This window comes from Neodiprion fabricii, chromosome 6 (assembly GCF_021155785.1).
Source record: "Neodiprion fabricii isolate iyNeoFabr1 chromosome 6, iyNeoFabr1.1, whole genome shotgun sequence".
Lineage (NCBI taxonomy): Eukaryota > Metazoa > Arthropoda > Insecta > Hymenoptera > Diprionidae > Neodiprion > Neodiprion fabricii.
Genome location: NC_060244.1, coordinates 12,898,923 through 12,914,711, shown reverse-complemented (window position 1 = coordinate 12,914,711; position 15,789 = coordinate 12,898,923). Strand labels below are relative to the sequence as shown.

General features: G+C 39.0%; 1 protein-coding gene and 1 long non-coding RNA gene across 5 annotated transcripts in view; one reads left to right on the top strand and one right to left on the bottom strand.

The window, feature by feature from the left end:
- LOC124185031 overlaps window positions 1-2,347 on the top strand; it is a 238,943-nt gene extending 236,596 nt beyond the window's left edge. Inside the window, exon 3 of the long non-coding RNA XR_006871330.1 lies at window positions 2,320-2,347. This is a non-coding gene — a long non-coding RNA (uncharacterized LOC124185031). The remainder of the gene's footprint in view (window positions 1-2,319) is intronic.
- The window catches only part of LOC124185018 (dipeptidase 1-like), a 1,685,273-nt gene that overhangs the window by 804,708 nt on the left and 864,776 nt on the right, over window positions 1-15,789 (bottom strand). The gene's annotated exons all lie outside the window — the stretch shown is intronic.

The window sequence follows — 15,789 nt, the reverse complement described above, 5'->3', positions numbered from 1 at the left end:
AAAAATCGGAAACTTGAGTATTTTAAAATGAATTAAAATGATAAAAAATGAATTTTAAAAACTCGAAAGCATTACCTCAAGAATCGTATAAACTAATTAAATTTGTTGGTATTTTCATCTCTGATGATCCAGTGATGAGTTATGCAGTTCACTGCAATTTTGTTGAGGCGTCTGCAAAAATTTGCTGTCAATGGCTAGTTTCTGCATAATTATTAATGAAAATTTTACAGGATATTTTTCAAATGTCCTTTTGTTATAAAATTCTTACATAAATAAATATACATTAACTGTGTCATAAAAAAAAAAAAAATTTAAATACGTTTTTTTATAGCGAATTAAACTCATCCCCCCTCCTCCCTTTGAATTCTTATATCGTTAACATTATTATATTGTTTCAGATAACGTTGATCAATGCAACCTTGATGAATTCATTTTTGAGGCCGTGTTTTCAGAAACTCCTTCTGTGCCTTCGACGTTGACTGTCTTAAATACAATCGAACGAAATTTGGAGGTGGGGGAATATTAGATCGAGATTGTCACCGAACAGAGAATCTCAATAAAAAGATTCCTACAATGGAAACGTTCGGAATCCAGCTTGGAATTGTTCGAAAACCAGAGCATTTCATCGAATGAAGAAAATTCATACGTCAATTGGGGCAAATTAACCGCGTATTACATCTTTCTTCCCGATACAAGACAAATTACAAAAACTCGTCCAAGAAAAAGAGCAAGTAAAAAATACACTGAGGTCTCATATGGAGCATAAATGTCTTATATAAGCAACGTACGTTAAAAAATTACGGAGTGTGCTTCAGATTCAGGCTCGTCACAATCGAACTTTTTATTTAAACTTTTCCAAAGTGCCCATAACAAATGCGAAGAAACAAAAAAAGGAGGAAATAGATATGACGAAGCTCTGAATCTTTTTAGTACACACCTTATTACAATAGGTGGAAGAATGTTGTATAAAACCTTGTACGCGAATTTACCAATCCCTTCCCTGAGTACGATAAGTCGTGTGATCGGTAACTCTACCTGTGATATCAAGGAAGGAATATGTCGAGCCAAGGAATTAAAAGAATTTCTAGTCATACGAAATTTACCTCTTACAGTATGGATGAGTGAAGATGCGACACCCATCACCGGTCGAATACAATACGATACTCGCTCAAACGTATTCATTGGTTTTGTATTATCTTTAGATAAAAAAGGAATGCCCGTGAGTGGTACATATTCGGCTACGTCGATCTCTAGCATTGCAGAATATTTTGAAACGGGTAGTGTTGCTAGCTTAGCCTACGTAAGTAGCAATACAAGGGGGGTTCTGGATAGAAACACCTTCTTTACCGACCAAGCCGACCAGTCCGCCTGTTATCGACGGCAGCCATTTTTTTTTTGATGGCGGCCATTTTGATTTTTTCGATGGGCGGGCAATTTTGACGATGGCCATTTTGACGGCGGCCATTTTTGATGGCGGTCATGATTTTTTCGATGGCGGCAATTTTGACGATGGCCATTTTGACGGCGGCCATTTTTGATGGCGGCCATTTTGACGGCGGCCTTTTTTTTTTGATATATAACCAATAGTTTGCCTCAGGCCAAAAATAATATTTTCCACGTACTTCGAATACATTCTTTTACGTTAATGGACCGGATGGTGACATCGCGATTAGATAGACAGGGAATGCCGATGACGATCCGTAAACTTTCACGCTAATAGTACGTACTTCGAATACATTTTTTTACGTTAATGGACCGGATGGTGACATCGCGATTAGATAGACACAAAAAAACAATATTTTCCACGTACTTCGAATACATTCTTTTACGTTAATCGACCGGATGGCGCCATCGCAATTAGATTTCGCGCTAATAGTTTGCCTCAGACGAAAAAAAATAATATTTTCCACGTACTTCGAATACATTCTTTTACGTTAATGGACCGGATGGTGACATCGCGATTAGATAGACACAAAAAAAACAATATTTTCCACGTACTTCGAATACATTCTTCTACGTTAATGGACCGGATGGTGACATCGCGATTAGATAGACACAAAAAAATAATATTTTCCACGTACTTCGAATACATTTTTTTACGTTAATGGACCGGATGGTGACATCGCGATTAGATAGACACAAAAAAAAACAATATTTTCCACGTACTTCGAATACATTCTTTTACGTTAATGGACCGGATGGCGCCATCGCAATTAGATTTCGCGCTAATAGTTTGCCTCAGACGAAAAAATAATATTTTCCACGTACTTCGAATACATTCTTTTACGTTAAACGACCGGATGGTGACATCGCAATTAGCATAAAAGAGACCGGGTCAGCGTAGAGCGGTCATTCTAGAGGAAGCTTCACAACTCTATCTTTGTCAAGTGTGTGCGTGGTCGAAAGAAGAAGAAACATGGATTCCGAAAAGTGTTTGAAATTAATACAAATTATGGAAACGGCGTTCAAGATTTTATCTGAAAAATCGTCACCGGCAGAAATTGCAAAATGGATTCGATTCGGAACCCAAAATACCAGGCTTTTGAATAAAATCTTACGCAACAACGCCTCAACGATCGGGGAGAAGACAAGAATTTTGACTACAATTGGAATTCTGAAATCGTTGACAGTCAAATTTCCACAATTTCAAAAAGTGGGTGACGGATTACGAAGCCGACGAAGAAGCGATCGAGTACGGTGGGAAGATTTGGAGACAGCTTTCGAGAGTCGAATTCGAACGGGAGCCATTATCAATCTGCGGCATAAAGATTTGAACAGGTTTTTGGAAGATGCGAAACACCTCGTCGTTGCAAGACTGAAGAAAATGCTACGAAAAGTGGGAAGTTTAAAGGCAAACTGTGTCTTGTGTTGTAAATTCAATGTAACGAAAAACGCTGAACATGTTGAGGAAATGAAATATTTTAACACCAGAAACCAAATCATCCTCCAGCCAGCTGACATACACGGGTGGTTCGAAGAGAACGTAAAGCAAAAAGTGTTGGCCAAGGTGGAAGATTTACAAGAGAGAGACTCTGGTTGGTCGCTGACCGAAATAATCAATTTGACTGTAAATATCAACAAGTACGTGCCACTGCGAGGCGGTGTGTTCACATACACACCACTACCCAAAGATATTCAAGATAAGAAGGCTGTCGTCAACATCCGCAACGGAGACGCGTATTGCTTTCTCTGGTCGGTCACCGCAGCCCTCTTTCCAGCCAACAACAATCCCAGCGAAATCACTTCGTATCCGCATTTCAGCTCAGTGCTACAATACGGAGGTTTGCATTTTCCAATGTCTTTAGACCAGATTCCAAAATTTGAGAAACTTAACAAACTCTCAATTAACGTTTACGGTATAGATAGTGCGGAAAAACAAAAGCGTAGTGAAATTGTACCCATTTATTTGAGTCGAAACAAGTCTGATAAGCCTACAATCCATCTTTTAGTAATAGAGTCTGAAAACGACGACGACGACGATGATAGTATGGAAAATATTGAAAAGAATGTAACACATCATTTTGCATGGATTCGGATATGAAATTGCCAATCGCAATAAAGAAAAAGTGCGGTAATATCTAGCGCTGATTCTACGCTCGCTTGTACTCCAAGGAACTCGATATGTGATACAATAGGCACAAAAATAAATAAAAATATAATAAGCAATAACAGAAATGAAATATAAAGCACACTACTATTACAAAAAGAGTATGGAATGAAATATAAAGCCAATAGGGCTCAAAATACGATAGAAAGTGCAGAAGCAGGCTAATAGAGATTCACAAATAATCAGAAAAATCATAAATACAAGAGAAGTAATTATTCGGCAGTTACGAGGTCGCTCAGATACGAAAATAATAAATTACTGAAATCATGCAGCCACACGGCGGCTTACTGCAACTCTAGGCCGTGGACCATGATTCACACAAAACTGGCATCACACGATGCAACCAAGAAACAGTAAATATAATATTAATGACCGAAATCATGCAGCCACACGGCGGCTTACTGCAACTTTAAGCCGTGGACCATGATTCACACAAAGTCGATAAATACCATAAGAAAGAATAGAAATTATGAGCAACTTCGTAACGATACTATTCAAAAGCAGAAGCCTTACATAGGCGGTTGACTTCAGGCACACAAACTGACTCTAATTTAAATTATACGATATACTAGCAAAACTGAGAAGGAAGGGAAAAAGAATGAAAAGAGTTTGGAAGGATACAGTTTTCGGTAGGATAAACGATAGAACGATAGCGGTAGAAGGAAAGGTATCGGTAGCTTAAATCGGGAGAATAATCGGAAGGATGCGGAAAACAAAGCTGTCTCTCAGCAGGTCAAGCGTAGAATAGGAGGTCGTAGTTCGGCTCGCCGATCTCGCGGTTATCGTGAGGTGATTCTTCTTCTTTGATTGGTGGGTTGACCCCCACCGCAAATAGGCCATCCCCCTGTGGCGAATATTGGTTACTGCTTGGTCATACGTTTTCCAAAATTACCGCTAGATGTGGTGTAATGTGCTGCTCGCGATTTCGTCGTTGACACCAACTCGTACGATTTTGTAGCTGCTTCGGTTTACGGTCCAGGCTGCCTATCATCGGGGACTTCTTTGACAGAGGCATACACAGGGTGCCTCTCGGCCAAAGTTACCGGGTGGAGAGTGACGCCTCATTATTCACCTCCACCGGCTTTTGCACAGACAGTAGCTGCCTGTACCTGAGGTCGTGCAGTCAGACGGTTGGCCAAACCGTGGACCACGACCCACACAATTAGTCCCTGCCGATAGGAAGGCAGCGTCGATCCTCAGAATGATGGCTTTATCAACCTGGACGTAGTGGTTTGGGGTCGGTCCGGCACCAGGCCGGTAAGTCGGAGGATGGCAGGCTACGGTCTGCCCTTCACGCCATCCTTACGGCATCCGATAGAGCTGGCGGCTGGTTCCTCTTCGAGAAACGGTGCCCTCGGCCGCTGGGAGGATTTTTATCTCCCTGTTCACCGGCAGTCGAGGCGATACGGAAGGTTCGGGTGGATGCTACCCCAGGTGTATATAAAGGTGCACCAAGGTAGCCAGTGTAGTCTGATGAGACCGTCGGTAGGCGAAGTCGTTGAGAGCTGCAAGCGGTAGCTAGTGGTCCCTTGTTGGTCGGGATCGTTGTCGTCCAAGTACCTTGTTAGCTTGCGCCGAAGCGCGAAATAAAGAATTTACAAAAAAGAATTAGTTAAAAGTAGTTATTGCCTATTTTGTATCGAGTTCGGTTGGAGTACCCTGCTGAGGACGCGTAAACTAAAAATAATAGCGGTTGTGTGCCCTTGTGACGGGCGACTCTGAAACGCCACGTTACAAAATATATATATATATATATATATTAAGGTGGGTCAAAAAAATCAAGTATTTTTTTTTTTGGTTTCGACACACGAAAACTAGTTCCTAGCTACCTCTAGAAAGTACTCACCAAATCTAAGCTCTTAATATTAACGGGAAGATTATGCTCATCATAGTTTTCCATTTTCAATTTAGTCTTATATAAAAATGGCCATATCTTATCACCAATAGATTGTTAAATTAGTTGCATCGTCAATATTTATAGGAAATTGAACGCTCTACAAAAATGGTCTCTTATACTTTTTTCATTAATCTAACCATTTAAAAGATATTCAAGGTGAAAGGTTGAAGTATTTTAAGGAAAATAACTTTTTGTTTTGAATTTTGTAACTTACTAAAAAATAATTATTGTCAAATGAGTTTCAGATATTTTCATAGGAAATTGAACGCTCTACAAAAAAGGTTTCTTGTGGTTAATCGATTACTGTAACCATTTAGAAGATATTCGCAGTAGAATCCCAATGCCTGTTGATTTTAATAGTTTTTAAATAATTATTTCCAATTTATCCATTTATTTGATGGATTTTGAGATAATTTATGATCTATCCCAGAAAGAGAAGGTTTTCATTTAAGAAATATCATCAAATATATCAGCAGAAAAAAAAAATTCTATTTTACCATATGAAATTTTATAATTCAATACAGTATTGATACAAAAATATATTTTTTCTTTTTGTTTAAGTTATAAAAATTGACTTTTATTGCAATTCGGAAATTTTGCTCGATGTTCCTTGACAACTTGCAATAAATATTGAAACTGGTCTTCGTTTTTTGTCAAGCATTGGTTGTATTCAGATACCAGCGCTACTCCACGTAAAAACTATTAAAATCAACAGGCATTGGGATTCTACTGCGAATATCTTCTAAATGGTTACAGTAATCGATTAACCACAAGAAACCTTTTTTGTAGAGCGTTCAATTTCCTATGAAAATATCTGAAACTCATTTGACAATAATTATTTTTTAGTAAGTTACAAAATTCAAAACAAAAAGTTATTTTCCTTAAAATACTTCAACCTTTCACCTTGAATATCTTTTAAATGGTTAGATTAATGAAAAAAGTATAAGAGACCATTTTTGTAGAGCGTTCAATTTCCTATAAATATTGACGATGCAACTAATTTAACAATCTATTGGTGATAAGATATGGCCATTTTTATATAAGACTAAATTGAAAATGGAAAACTATGATGAGCATAATCTTCCCGTTAATATTAAGAGCTTAGATTTGGTAAGTACTTTCTAGAGGTAGCTAGGAACTAGTTTTCGTGTGTCGAATCCAAAAAAAAAAATACTTGATTTTTTTGACCCACCCTAATATATATATATATATATTCTTTCAGATTAAGGATTTGGCTATTCTCGTGCAAAGCGATGTCAAAATAACCGTAGCGAAATTCATGCACGAAATTATGAACCACGCACTGGCCGCAAATTACAGCTTCCACGGAGCCCACAAGAAAAAAGCTTTTGAAAAATTGAAAATCTGCGATGTTGTATCAAGTAAGTTCAATTCATATCAAAATATTATCGTGATTCTATTCGTAAACTATTACGATAAACTTTCAATGGCAATGTAGATTATAGATTAAATGAATTTAATCTATATGGGTATCATCCGCTGCCGTTTCACGAAACCTCTTATTGTAAATAAGGAAATTACTGACCCCATTAAATCATGGCTGCGTCATGCCCCTGCGCGCTTGGCACGAGAAGAAAAGTGAGTTTCATTCCACATATTTTTCTAAATAAATCATGATATCACGGATTTTTACGCGAAGTATAGACAGTTTTTTCAGTGTACTCTATACACGTTACATAATTACTGCATTCGAATTATTTTATTGCAATTCAATGATGGTATTTAAAAATATATAAGACATTCTTCGTCAAATGAGCTACGATTTTTTTTACACTCTCAGATAATTTATATAACTGAGCAAATTCTAATACTGCTTAAAAGTACTTGGTGAATTTTTTTAGATTTTTTAGCCGCAAATTTAGGAGATCTGTATTTTTTTGTTTTTGTATCATGATAGACTATATAATTGTCGAATTAACGTAATTATAACGTAATTTATAGAGCTGCGGCTCTATAAAAGACCGTATTACGTTAAAATATTGTGATTTTTTTTCAACAAATGTGCTATCAGTATAAGATTTATTTTTTGGTTCTCAACAGTAATGTTCGACTGTTAAACCTTTTCTCCTCAATTTGATTTGTTGGGTTTTCTTCCTATGTGAGTGTATTAATACGTTTACAAGATTTCAATGGTAAAATACTGCTGCAATATTTCGTTCCAAAGACATCAATTCCACTGAGAAATATAAGGTGTAGAGTCATAATTCATAGCACACGTTCATTAATTTTTAGGTTTTATTGTGACCGCACAAACAAAATTATTTTCTTTTTTTTCATGAGTTTTTTTTCCTCTCTAACAAATAAGCTATCAACATAAAAATTTATTTTTTGTTTCTCAACGATAGTATTATTCGCCTGTTGAAGCTTTATTTGAATTTAATTTTTTGGGTTTTCTTCCTATATAAGTTTGAGTATTATTAAGTTTAGAAGATTGCAATGGTAAAATTTCGCTCCGATATTTTGTTCCAAAGACGGCAATTCCTTTTTCAGTTTATTGCGACAGCACAAACAAAATTATTTTATTTTTTACATGAGTTTTTTTCTATTTTCTATAAATTCATTCTAAATAGGATCGTTTAGCAAAGCGGTTATGTATACTCATCATACTATCTATAAGGATATAATATACATATCTAATATTATAAGTTGATATTAAGTACGAATCCTGTCGGGCAAAGACCGAGAGTGTAATTGTTCCTATGTATGTGCAATATACGAATTATATGTTTTTTAATAATATACTTGTGTGTACTTCATCAATTATGAAATCCAATATCGTCTGTTCAGGAGGGTCTCGTGCGTATACTTCTCACCTTTATATTGCTTTGGTTGTGTATCTCATCGGTATACAAGTTGAGTCCACCCGAGCATTATCCGTATGTCTCATCGGCTATTATTGTGCGTTATTCAATTTTGAATAACTGGACTTCAGATTGAGTACACAAATACGCAATTCCGAGGAGTGTGTATAAATTTTTTTATATCGATTAGGTGAATACTTGTGACAGTATACCGCTGAAAAATGTACATATGAGGACCCCCCTTTTTCGTTCTATTCCATGGGTCCTATTGACGTCTTAACACAATTTGATTAATATCTCATCAGCGTCTTGATACAGTTTGGATAGTATCCCACGAGCATCTTTATGCAGCTCGGGTAATATTCCATGGACGTCTTAATACAGTCTAGATTAAGTCCTATGGACATCTCTATACAGTCTAGATATCTGTCCCGTAAGCGTCTTTTTGTAGTCTGGATGATGTTTCATAGACGTCTTTGTACAGTCTGAATTAATTCCCATGGCCGTCTCTATCCAGTCTAAATATTTATCCTGTAAGCGTCTTTTTACAGTATCGATAATGTTCCATGGACGTCTTAATACAATCCGGATTAAGTCCAATGGACGTCTCGTCCAGTCTAAATATCTAATCCGTAAGCGTCATTTTGTAGTCTCAACGATATTCCATGGAGGTCTTTATACAGTCTGGATTAAGTCCCATGGACGTCTCTATCCAATCTGAACACCGTGTCAATACCAACTTTATATAGTCTTAACAATATCTTAAGGACGTTTTAATGCAGTCTCGATAATGGCTTATCGATATCTCCACTCTACTGTGTTAGCAGTCCAAGAGACGTCCTGAGGATATGGCTTATAAGCAAACCTTTGGACGTCGTAATGACGTCAGTGAGACTGTCCCATTCCGGTAAACGTAGCGGACATTTAAGAGCGTATGGGAGTCCCATGGGACGATCCCAATACTATCACGAGACAATTTTCGAGGTGTCCGAAAGACGTACTTTGGACGTATTTTTGCTGTGTGGGAAGGTAGCTTTTTTTTATATCATTTGTGTTGTTTTGTGAAGTAGTAAACTTTTTTTGTCTGCAATGTTCTAGTTTACCTAATTTATTACATAATTCTTCTGTTGTTTCTATAATTTCTCCGTCTATTTTATCGGCAATACAACTTTGGTAATCCATTGGCTATTGAATCAATCATTGTGCCTGTATCAATTGTTTTTCTAACCTCCAGTAATAACTTTTCTTTTTTTATAGCATATTCAATTAAATTTCCTGTTTGATATCTGTATGATATAGCATACCTTATTGGAGTCCAGCCTTTGTTAGCGAAAGTTTCATAAAAGATTTTCTTCCACTGATCCCAATCTGAATCTATAGATAATTTCAGTAGCATGCAGCTATATCAGTCTAAATATGGTTCATACAGGAAAAGTTTTAATGCTTCAATTTTTCTCTTATCCTGGTTCCCATCAAATCTTGCACACTCTTTTCAAAACTCACACATCCACTGGTTGGCATTTGTTGTTTTATTATTGAATTTTTCGGGGGAGGCGTTTGAGTCACAGATGGGTACGGACGTGCGTAACTAGCCCGTAGATGTAATCTGTGTGTTAAAGTGCTATCAGTGACTTTAAAATCTAAATACTACTACCATCAGGTGCCTAGTGCTCTCCTTCTCTGCTACATAAAATAAATTAACGTGTTTTATTGCAATTTATAAACAAAAACAACTACAAAGTCACTGGCGTGTCAATTAATAGGTTAGGTTCTCATAACCTCTAGCATGCCAGCTGTCAGCGCTGGCGCAAAAGGCATAGACATTATCGATCAAGGAATACACTCTCTGGAAAAGCTTTCAGCTTGCTCGCTAGATAGCGGCTGCGGCCCAATCGTCAGCACCGACAGCTCGAATAAATCTGGGAACTTAACTCCGAGCGATTTAAATCCTAACGCTCCGGTCTTTTTATTCAACGCTCCAGAGACTCTCTTCACACCGCAGCCACCAAAGAAACAAAGAAACCCAAAAACCCAGAAACCTGCCCCAAGAGGTAGACCATCCAAAGCTGCCCAGTTGAAGCCACAACGATCCAGTTCTCTTAGCAGTATCCCAGCGTACTTCCAGAAAACAAATCTGAAAAGGACAAGGGACAGTAGTTCCCCTCCTACTCAAAAAAACCTCATCTCTCCACCGAACAAAGTTCCTCGTGCTTCATCCTCTCCTCCGTCAACTCGCTCAAAAATGGGAAACGACACTTCTGAGACTCCTATTCCAGAGACAATCAGTGATTTATTCAAACAAATGCTAATGTGGAGAATGGAAGACCAAAACAAGCTCGCTGAGCTGAAAGAGGATATAAAGAAATCCTGTGAGAGCCAAATTAATAAGCTAAAAAAGGATCTCACCGCTGAAAATAAAGCTCTGAAAAAGGAGCTGACGTCCGTCAAAGCCAGACTATCTGATCTTGAATCAAACGTCAGTATTCCCGTGGCTTCCGGTTCCTCTACTCGAGCCTTTGAGACTCGCATCACAAATGCCAGCATCAATTCTTTTGAAAAGCACTTACGAAGAAATAACGTCATTATACAGGGTCTGTCATTCAATGAATCCAATGTGAAGGAAGTGGTCGCCGACTTTCTCGAAAAACAATTTAGCGTTGGAAATTGCATAGAAGAAGTGAAAACTTTAAACAACGCCCCGGACAAAGTCAAGGTGACCATGAAGGACAGAACCTCCAAAGATAAAATTCTCAGCAACAAAAAATCCTTGAAAGCTCCAATTTACATTAACCCTGACCTAACTCCAACTGAAGGTGCCATTGTAAAGAAACTCAGAGATGAGGGAAAGAGGCTTATGGAACAGGGCAACACAATTAGGCACGGTTTCTAGAAACTTTTTGTAAATGGCAAACCGATGACCTGGGACGTAGCATCCAAAGCCCTTGTCCCCTGTCACTCATCTCCTGCTGCTTCAAACCCCCCGTCTTCTCAAGACACTGCACAATCCAAGGAGGCACTAGCCTCCTCAGGAATATCAATCTCAACGCCCAATTCTCAGTCTCTACTATCACATAAGACACAATAACGCAACGCCGACCAACCTCAATACATCAACGATTGCAACACCATTAAGATCATTTTCTGGAACGCCCACAGCTACTACAACATTGCTGATCTCACCAACAGCATCAATGCGCAATTCTATGGCAACTCGGAAACTTGGACCTCAACTGATACTCCTATTCATAACATGTGCAATACAATGTGCTTCACCGTACCAGCAACAAAACCACAAAAACAGGGGAGACCCAGTGGAGGACTAGTCACATACTCAACCCTAGAATCCTCAGTCATTGCCTCAACAGAATACTGCATCATCTCTAAAGCATCGACCAACAAACACGTTATTATTATCGTGCTCGTCTACTTTAAGCCAAATATTAACTTGGAAGAAACTTTAGATCAGTTCAGAACACTCATTCTTAAGATACAATGCTCACAGAAGTACGATTTCTTCATAATTGGAGGCGATTTCAATGCAAGAGTGGGCAACGCTGGTCAATTGAATGATGATGCCTTCGAAAACACCAATATATTTGGGTTGAGAAACTCTCTTGATACAACCAGCAACCGCCAGGGAAAAAATCTTCTGCAATTCATGGAAGAGCTCGGCTTCATCTTGCTCAAGGGACGAACTCTCGGGGACAGCCGACGAGCCTTTACTTTCAGTAGTCACCTAGGCCAAAGCACAATTGATCTCGTATGGGCTGATACGTCCAGCTTGCATCTCGTCAACGACCTGCGGGTTGAACCTGTTTTAACACGTTCTGATCATTTTCCAGTAGCAATAAACCTGCTAGTTCCACATGCAGAATCCTTAGGAAACGTTCGTGAACATACATCGCGATCACCTAGACTGAAACGGAAGAATGAACTCGCTGATTGCTACCACGAGTGCATCTTATGGTCCCCGCTCATAAAAATCGACTCACATGAGGCTTCAGTTGAAGACTTCAACCGTAGACTCAGCCCCGCCATCTGCACTGCAGCCAGCACATCCCAGATGACTGTCACCTGCAGGAACAAAACCAACTGTTCAAGCATCAAACCCTGGTTTGATGACAGCTGTAAGTCTCTTAAACACACTCTAAAACTCTTGCTGCGACAATGCAAGGCTTCTAGTGATAACAACGCACTCTGGCCTGATTACCTGATAACGAGAAAGAACTGCTTCAACTACCTGAAAGCGAAGAAGTTAGAATATAGCAACATCATTCAAGGAAAATTTGCCAACGTTCGGAGCCCTAACGAATTTTGGGAGGCAGTCAGATCAGTCCGCCGATGGCCCTCGATAACATCCACCATCTCCCTAGATGACTGGAAATCATTCCTCCACAGAGTGTACCCGCCTCGTGAATTGGTCCAATTGCTACCGGCCTTCCAATCTGATCCTATGCTAGAACTGAAATTACCATAGAAGAACTTCGTGCAAGCCTAAAAAAGGGAAAAACCAATAAAACGCCTGGCGCTGATGATATGAGTCACGAATTCTTGAAAAACTCACCAGACAATTGGCTTTTATTCATACTAGCCTTCTTCAACAAGATCTTGACGTCTGAATCGACTCCTGCTGACTGGTCCAGCATCATTAGAATCATGCTCTTCAAGAAAGGAGACCCTCACGACCCTGAGAACTACCGCAGTATAGCGTTGATCAACTGTATTACGAAAGTGTTTACCCAAATTCTTTACAACAGGCTTCAAAAGTGGGCAGAGACCAAGAACCTCATCCCGGAAGAACAAGCCGGCTTTCAACCTGAGAGAAGCTGCGCCGACAACATTTTTTCAATGCTTGCTCTTCTACAAATTCAGCTGAGACACGACGATTCTGCAGTCTTTGTCCTATTTGTCGACATCAAGAGGGCGTTCGACTCTGTTACTCACACTTTGGGGTAATTTGGCCAAGTTTGGAGTAAGTAGCAAAATCATTAAAATACTGAAATTACTGTATGACAACGCCCAAATGCAGGTCAGAGTCAACGGTCAGCTCTCCAAGCCAATAGATGTCACTCTAGGAGTCTTACAAGGCGAAGTCCTGAGCCTACTTCTGTTTGTACTCTACTTATCAGACATCACCGCATACTTCGAGGATCAAGGCCTGGAGGGAATAAGTGTGAATGCCTACAGAAACGTCCTCATGCTCCTGTACGCTGATGACATCGCTATAATGCTCCGCTCAGTCGCGCACTTGACGAAATGCCTCAAAGTCCTTGAAGCTTACTGTGCCCTGAAGTCCATGGTCGTCAACTCGAAAAAAACCAAGGTGCTTAAGGTTAACTCAAATAGAAGAAGCCGTAAGCAATACCCAAATTTATACTTCAACGGCGAAATTATCGAGCTGACAAAATCCTATGTATATCTTGGAGTTGAGTTCTCACCGAGGGTCCTGAGTATTCAAACGCTTAACTACGCCATCAGCAAGAGCAGACTCGCTACAAGCACTGCACTTTCAATCCTCTCCAAAATCAAAGCCGACTCATGGAAAGGGAAGATCAAAATTCACAATAGCCTAGTCAAGAGCACGTTTCTCTACATGGCACTTATATGGTGTCTTAATCACGATTTCATAGAAAAACTTGAATCAGTCCACCTGGAATTCTTTAACCCGTTGAGGACACATGGGGTCCAACGGACCCCAGACAAATTTCAATGCAATTTTAAATCTACAAAGACCCTTAGGAATTAGATATATAGCACCATCTGTTGTTGTTTGAAGTCTCCACAACAAGTTTTGACACGTTACGAAGGTCTCTTTGGCATTAGTCATCCTGCAGAGACATATTAGTGCGCACATGTTTTTTTTTTGGGGTTCTGTAGACCCCGTGTGGCCTTACTGTGGCAAAATCTTAAAAAAATTCAATTTTTTTTTATCGTTGATTGATGTTATAGTGTTTCTGTAAACGTAAGTATTTATGCATGAATTGAATTTTTTTTTTTCAGCAATAAATAATGGTTATTAATTAAATATATATGTGTGTATATATACAGATGTCTTATAATCTTCGACCTCGAACTATCGCCAGCCGTCTAATGGAATAAAATTAAAGTTTCGCACCGGTTTTAAGTCGATACATAGCGTGAAACACAAATGAGAACTGTTTTTCTGCGTGGGGTGCGCTGGACCCCGTGTGTCCTCAACGTTATTTTTTCGATGTGTGTCCTCAACGGGTTAACAGACTTCTCTCACTTTCCAGATGCACTCCAAACTATGCTCTTAGGATCGAACTGTACATCCAACACATCGCTGTTAACATACTGCAACTAGCTCTGAACTGGATCATCAAAATTCTGGAGATGGACGATTATCGTCTCCCGAAAATCTGCCTCCTGCGACTGGTAGAACTGCTGAACTCTCCTAATAAACCTCAAATCCAAAACTGGATCAAGCAACTCAGAGATCTTCTCAGCCTATTTAATGAGGACAAAATTCTGGACAGTAGGGACCCTGAGCTCTGGAAGCAACGCAAAGAGGGCATCCTGAGCAAATTTCGGCGCTACTTAGCCTCCGCAGATCGTGAAAGATATTCACGCTTTTCGGGCTGTCAAGTCATCTATCCTCTATCTATCATCTATCATCTATCCTCACCACCTCAGTAAGCCAATAATTCAGTTCAGACTCGCCAGTAAATACTCCTGCCACTTCACTATCAACAACGAGACCCTAGTGCTCTCACCGCTCAAGGACTGCAGGTACTGTGGCGCTTGTCACAAGGAAACAATCCTACATTTTCTAATCCAATGCCCTTTTTACTCACCTCTAAGAACCGAGTACTGGAAAGCCGAAATCAACCAAGGTTCAGACTTCGACAAACTGGGCGAGATCCTGGGAGTCACGCACAGACCTGATCTGAAAAAACTGCAGGCATGTCTCCAAGACTGCCTCACTTTACGGCACACACTCATCTAGTCAAGCAAGAGCCAACCCGCTGGTCCGACTCCACCTGATTCCTGCTCACGAAGTTTACAATTTGAATATATTGAGATTGGTCCACTTTTCATTTCTTTTTACACTTATGCCGTTTATATAATAATTGTACCGCATACGTCACCCTATCCTATGTATACAGGACGTTGTCCATAAAATACAATAAATTAATTGAATTGAATTATTGAATTTTTCAATCACGAATTCTTTAGTTATCGACATCAAACTTTTCTCTTCAGATTTCTGAGTGTTTTCAATTAATTTTTCTAGTAGTGTAGCTATTGAATCATATTTTATCATTGTATGATCTATACTTTCATTTATCTCTTCTGAACACAGATCATTGAATTGAATATTTCCATCTTCTTTCATTTCTGGAGTCAGGGTAATCCATATTTTTCTTGTTTGATGTCTCTTCTTCAAGCTGTTTTTTATTTTTGTGAAGTTTGTTGATGCAAGAATTAATGTATGCATTCTC